The sequence below is a fragment of the Eptatretus burgeri genome, chromosome 2, assembly GCF_056783735.1.
Source record: "Eptatretus burgeri isolate ZD-2024b chromosome 2, Ebu_testis_v1, whole genome shotgun sequence".
Lineage (NCBI taxonomy): Eukaryota > Metazoa > Chordata > Myxini > Myxiniformes > Myxinidae > Eptatretus > Eptatretus burgeri.
Window position 1 is genome coordinate 63,290,368 of NC_140962.1, and position 6,272 is coordinate 63,296,639.

Genomic DNA, 6,272 nt, shown 5'->3' on the forward strand with positions numbered 1-6,272 from the left:
ACAGCTGTTCTGACATGCGTTTTTTTTATTTTATTTGTGTTCGGTCATTAAGCAAAACTTATCTCTTTGCTTACGCCTCCTCCACCCCTCACCTATCTTTTTTCCCTTCTCTCCCCCCCTCCCCCCCACTTACTCTCTTTCTCTCTCTCTGTCTGTCCCCTCCTTTTCCTCCCCTCTGAATAAAATGCAGCACTCTCCTCCCACCTCCCTTTATTTCTCTCTCTCATCCCTCTATCCCTCTATCCCTCTATTCTCTCTCCCCCCTTCCCTCCTCTATCTCTCTGTCTCCTGCCCTCTCTCTCCCACCCTTCTCCCTCTCTCTCCCACCCTTCTCCCTCTCTCTCCCACCCTTCTCCCTCTCTCTCCCACCCTTCTCCCTCTCTCTCCCACCCTTCTCCCTCTCTCTCCCACCCTTCTCCCTCTCTCTCCCACCCTTCTCCCTCTCTCTCCCACCCTTCTCCCTCTCTCTCCCACCCTTCTCCCTCTCTCCCCCACCCTTCTCCCCCTCTCTCCCACCCTTTTCCCCCTCACCCCCCTTACTCCCTTTCTCTCCCTCCTACCTTCATATTCCTGTCAGCGAAGTGAAGGGTTGTATTTTCTAGTATGTAATAAATAGAAACAGGAGTCAATCAAAATTACCTCCCACTCCCCCACCTCCTTCTCCCTGCCCTCCTTCCATGTCTTCTCCTCACCACACCCCACCTCCCAGCAACACTGAGTCAAATGAGAGCCCTTACAGAGCAAGCAAGGTACATATATATATATATATATATATATATATATATATATATATATATATATATATATATATATATATAAAAATATATATATATATCGAGAGAGTTGGTGTCAAAGCCACCCAATGCTCGCCTATTTATACATTTATCGTTTTTAAAAGAGTAGTCGAATCATATTTTTTATAAAGCATTGCAGTGAAGTCTGATCCAAATAATTTTAAAGCAATATATGTGTTTGTATATTGTAATCAGTAAAAAATAGTGTGGTAGATAAAAACATTAGAAAGGAAATAACTTGCACCAAAAACTTTGACATTTTCACGCTGACGCTGATGCTCACGCCGGGGGTATCACTATAGCTCTCTGTTCTTCGAACAGGCGAGCTAAAAACGAAAAGCACGGTCGGTGAGGCCATGAGTCGGTTCATGAAGCCGTCTGCGAAGTCCTGGTATTTATGCCTATTAATTGCGTACTGTTTGAACGTTGGATACACTCTACCCAAATGTCTATAAATTACATACTATCAAAATGTTCCTTTCACAGTGAAGTTGTGACTGTCTGAATTAACGTATTGTTTGAAAGTAGGTTTCAGACTGCATGTACGTCTATTAATTTTGTACTTTTTGAACATCAGATGCACCCTGAATTCACACACATACGTCTACAAATTACGAACTATTTGAATGTACGTTTCAATGTTTTAGACTGCTGAGACCCCTTTGACCATTGAAGACTCTTCAAGACCCCCAATACCCTTATTACCCAAAAGTCCCTGAGAACCCAAAGACCCTTTAGAGCCTGAAGACCCAAAAGACCTTTTCGACCCCTTTGACCATAACACCATTGAGACCCCTTACACCCTTCTGACAGATTAGACAGCTTAGACCCTTGACTGTTTAGACGCACAAACCTTCTTGTATCACAAATAGATTTAAAATAAATGTTAATCTGAATGTTAATAATAAAAATAAATGTTAATCAAATAAATTAATAAAAAATCGGGAACATCTGCAAATATCACCAATATTACAAAGACATTTGTAGGAAATAAATGTTTGTATATGATTAGTGTAAATCATGTCAACACAGCAAATCTGTAACGTCAATCTCTGTAATGATGTGTGGAGAGGAGAGTGAAGTGAGCCGATCCACGCTAGTAAAACTATATCGCAAATCTATCTCACTCTCTGGCCAGGAAACTAAAAATGATATGCCCCAGATGAATGTATTGTGATGTGTACGGTCCTGGCTCATGGCAAACTGCCATGCCAGGGCTTCATAAACTCCTGAGGATGAACCAAATTACTGGAATCCGGCAAGAGTAGATTTTCCGGTTCCTTCATACAATTTACTGATCAACAAAGGGAATATTTTACCTAATTTGTATCCTCCAGGGGCCGCCAATTAAGTAGCGACATTGTTTCCCGTGCTCGGGAGATATAGGGTGAGACAGCGGACACATCCTTTTTAATAAAATTGTTTATTAAAGAAATGACAGAGGGAATTGAGACAATAAAACTCCAACAAATCCACTGCACAAATGGAGTACGGTTTTACTGTACTCTATATGTAGGGATGGCACTGGAAAAAATGGCCACCCTATCAAATATGTACAAAAAGATATCCTAAAAAGCTACTATAGAGTGAAGCCATAAGCCTTTAAAAGCCATACCTTTCTTCTCGAACGTTTTCGGAATGAACAAGAATGAAAAAGACGACAGAATACATTGTTAAAGCACCAAATTGAGAGATCGCAAAATCGCCAAATTGTTCATCCACAAAAATGTTGATAAATGTCATCCAACCGAGCACAATAATGGTTCACGCAATTACAATTATTACAATGGAAGGAAGTGCCACTCTCTCGTGTATTGTACCTGTACCATCACAATTTTTTTTAAAATTGGTTTAAAAAAAAAAAGATCAAAAATACACATTGTCCAACTTGTATTTTTTTTATTACCAAATCCTTCTATGTTAAATAAGACAATTGTATGTGTGTATGTACATCAGCAAATTATTTTTAAAAAAGAATAGGGCAGGCCCAATCTCCACTGAAGTTTGCAAACGAGTTAGTAGTACCCATGGTCATGTCATGGGCACAAATAACCTCCCCTCTATGAAGAGGTGGGGGGTAGACGACTTGCCAATGCTCCTGAAGGGAATGGGTGCTTCTTGTTTGACTAAATTTGGGAATGAAAAATCTGTTTGGGGATTCAAAAAAATCAACCTGGTAATGATTTTTAGCTCACCTGGAACGTAGTTCTGGGGAGCTTTTGGGATGGCACGTCATCCGTCTGTCCATCTGTCCAGAAATACTTTCAACTTCTCTGAAACGACAAATACAATTTTGATGAAACTTCACCACAACCTTCATCACCCATGATGTACCAAAGTTTGTCATGTCAAAAGAAAAACCAGGCTCTGTGGAGGTTGAAGGGAGGTGCCCCCCAAAATAGGTATTTGCTTTCTTCTCAGAAACTACACACACAATTACAATGAAACTTGACTACAACCTTCATCACCCATGATGTACCAAAGATTGTTCATGGCATTAAAAAAAATCAGGGTCTCAGGGGGTCTACAGAGGGGTTGCCCCCCAAAAGAGGTATTTGCTTTCTTCTCAGAAACTGCACACAATTCCGATCAAACTTCACCACAATCTTCATCACCCATGACACACCAAAGTTTGTTCATGACGTTAGAAAAATCGGGGTCTATGGTGGTAAAGGGGGTTGCCCACCAAAATAGGTGTTTGTTTTTTTTCTCCGGAACTACACACACAATTACAATGAAATTGGATCACAACTTTTATCACCCATGATGCATCAAAGTTTGTTCTTTCCATGAAAAAAAAAATCCATAGGTATGTATTTTCTCCATTACATATTTTGTGGGTCATCCATGCTGACCAGTGGTTCTCTGGTTATCCTCTCCAGTCACTACCAGGTGAGTGCTCAGGGGTATTGTCCCTATGTTTTGGTAAAGTTTGCTAAATCTGGTATTGAGCAAGTCTGCTGGTGAGCAAGTTCGGTATGCAACGAGATGAAGCTGAAGTTGCTGGATTCTATTTTGAGAATACATACTGCAGTCATAACAGTAATAGGCTGTAAAGATATTCAAATCATGGACCAAATGATAAATATATTCTCTATGAATATGTTTGACCATAAAACTGGAGTGGAGGGTGATGATGACATGACCGCCATGTATGACTGAACTTTCAGCGATGTAGTGTTGACTTATTTGATTTACACACCCGGGATGTGTTCCTTGAGCAAGCAACTTGCTATCACTTACGATGCCAGCCGTTCTGTATCAACAGCTTTGCAAGCCGCTTGCCAAACTGCTTGGCAAGTGGGTCAAGTGATCAAGGGATGGGGTGTGTTCCATCAGCAAGTGGCTTGCTATTGCTTTCTAAGCCAGTTGTTCTGTATAAACAGCTTTGCAAGCCGCTCACCCAGCTGGTCGGCAAGCGGGGTAACTGATTAAGAGAGTTGCTTCATTATGTTGGCATAAATGGCCGCCGTAGTCGGATTCAAAACAATACCACAACCAATGAAATGTCCAGAGGCATATCCCTGTTATGCATCCTCATAATCTACACTATAAAAAGCCATTCATGTCTGTCTGTATGTCTGTCTGTGGAAAAAGTTGCACCACGTACTTGTTTCTCTTAATTACACACTGTTTGAACATCCATTGCACCATGACTATCTATTAATTATGAACTATTAAAACACCTTTTAAACCCTTCGATTCTTTTGACTGCTTCGACTCCTTTGGACCCTTTAGACCTTAAAAGTCCTTCAGACATTTTAGACCCTTAGACGCCTTTAAAAATTTATATCCTTCAGACCCCTTGAGATGCGAAAAACCCGTTTGATCCTGTCGACCCCTTAGAAACTTTAGACCCATTACTCCCCATAGACCCTTGCATTTCTTCAGGCCCTCTTTACCACCTGGACCCATTTAGACCTTCAGAACAATGTGACCACTCCTTGGCTTTTTCACAAGATTTGGCTATTCGTTGTTCACCTTAGCATCTTGGTTTTCTACAGGTTTTCTTGGCGTATAGGTTTTCTATTATCATCGCTTTTCTGAAACCTTTTGAATTCTTGGCTTTTTTCACAAGATCTTGGATATTCATTGTTCACCTTGGCATCTTGGTTTTCTATAGGTTTTCTTGGCGTATAGGTTTTCTATTATCATCGCTTTTCCGAAACCTTGTAAATTCTTGGCTTTTTTCATTGGCTCACCTTGGCATTTATGAAAATGAGGAGTGGTCACACTGCTTCAGAACCCTGATAGACATACCCTTTGTGTCCTTTGTACCTCTTCAACCTCTTCGACTCTTCAGACCTTTACACCATTTAGGCATGTTTAAACACACACCACACAAACATCAAAAGAGTCTTCTTATGAGTACTCCACTAGTATTATTGAAACGTGCATTTCATACTTTTATTGTTACTTAAGGTCAGGCAAGATTAGGTGTCAGGTCAGGCCAGATTAGATATGTGACTTGTAACAGGTATCATGTAAACCTGTACTAACCTGTTCCATGGTCAGGTTGTCGATGACTAAGCCATCTCCCCCACCAGGTTTTTTTTGGTGAGGAGGGTGTTTGGATATGGACACCCAGCAGGATTAAAAACAAAACCTGTCAAAGGGCAGAGGAGCTCCTTGTGAGCCAACAGCCATACATATCTAGTACCCAACTGTGTCTGCGGATGTCCTCCTGCTGTTGGGTTACTTCTTATTAGGAGGATGGTGGCAGGATTTGTACTCTGGCCACCGTAAAACCCTTCATTCCGCAAAACACACAAACGCAAAGAAATCTGAAAACCCACTCCGTGGGAGGACCCCCTGTGCAGCTTCCCTTCGCAGAGCAGCTCACCGGATGACGGGATTGGGGCAAAGCCTTCGGGATCCCCAATCTTTGATGATAGGAGGAAAACCACAGGGTAACATTCCTGGGTCAGATTGCGGGAGAGTGTCAGAGTGGTGCTGAGGTTTCGTCCACCAGATGGCGGTCTCCTTGAGTTAACCTGAGGCGGTCCATTCGGGTGAGTTGCTGGAATCTCCTATCCCAAAGGGAGGATGATCACCTGTCTCTGTTATCGTCTGAGCTCAAACATTTGGACATCGGTATTGCAGCACTCTCTGAGGTTCGGAGACTGGATTGCGGCGACATCATGGTGGGTGGTTTCACCTACTATTGGTCTGGTCGCTCTGATGGTTACCATTCCCAAGGAGTTGCTGTAGCTGTGTCCAATAAGCTGACTCCAATGATAATTGAGGTAACACCAGTCAACGAGCGTATTACGAGACTAAGGATTCGTCACACCTTAGGTGTTATTTCCCTGGTCTCTGTTTATGCTCCGCCTGAGGCGAGTGATCTCACTTTGAAGGATGCATTCTACGCCACTCGAGTCTGTGGTTGATCAGTGCCCCAGACGAGATACACTTCTCGTCTTGGGGGATTTCAATGCATCGCCTCGAACTGAAACGGATGGTTATAAGACGTGTGTT

At 42.2% G+C, this 6,272-nt stretch overlaps 1 long non-coding RNA gene across 2 annotated transcripts in view; it reads right to left on the minus strand.

The window, feature by feature from the left end:
* Positions 1-2,191: 2,191 nt before the first annotated feature.
* Positions 2,192-6,272, minus strand: part of LOC147032173 (uncharacterized) — a 64,467-nt gene continuing 60,386 nt past the window's right edge. For both annotated transcript variants that reach the window (XR_015055064.1, XR_015055065.1), the window contains exon 3: positions 2,192-3,067. This is a non-coding gene — a long non-coding RNA (uncharacterized LOC147032173). The remainder of the gene's footprint in view (positions 3,068-6,272) is intronic.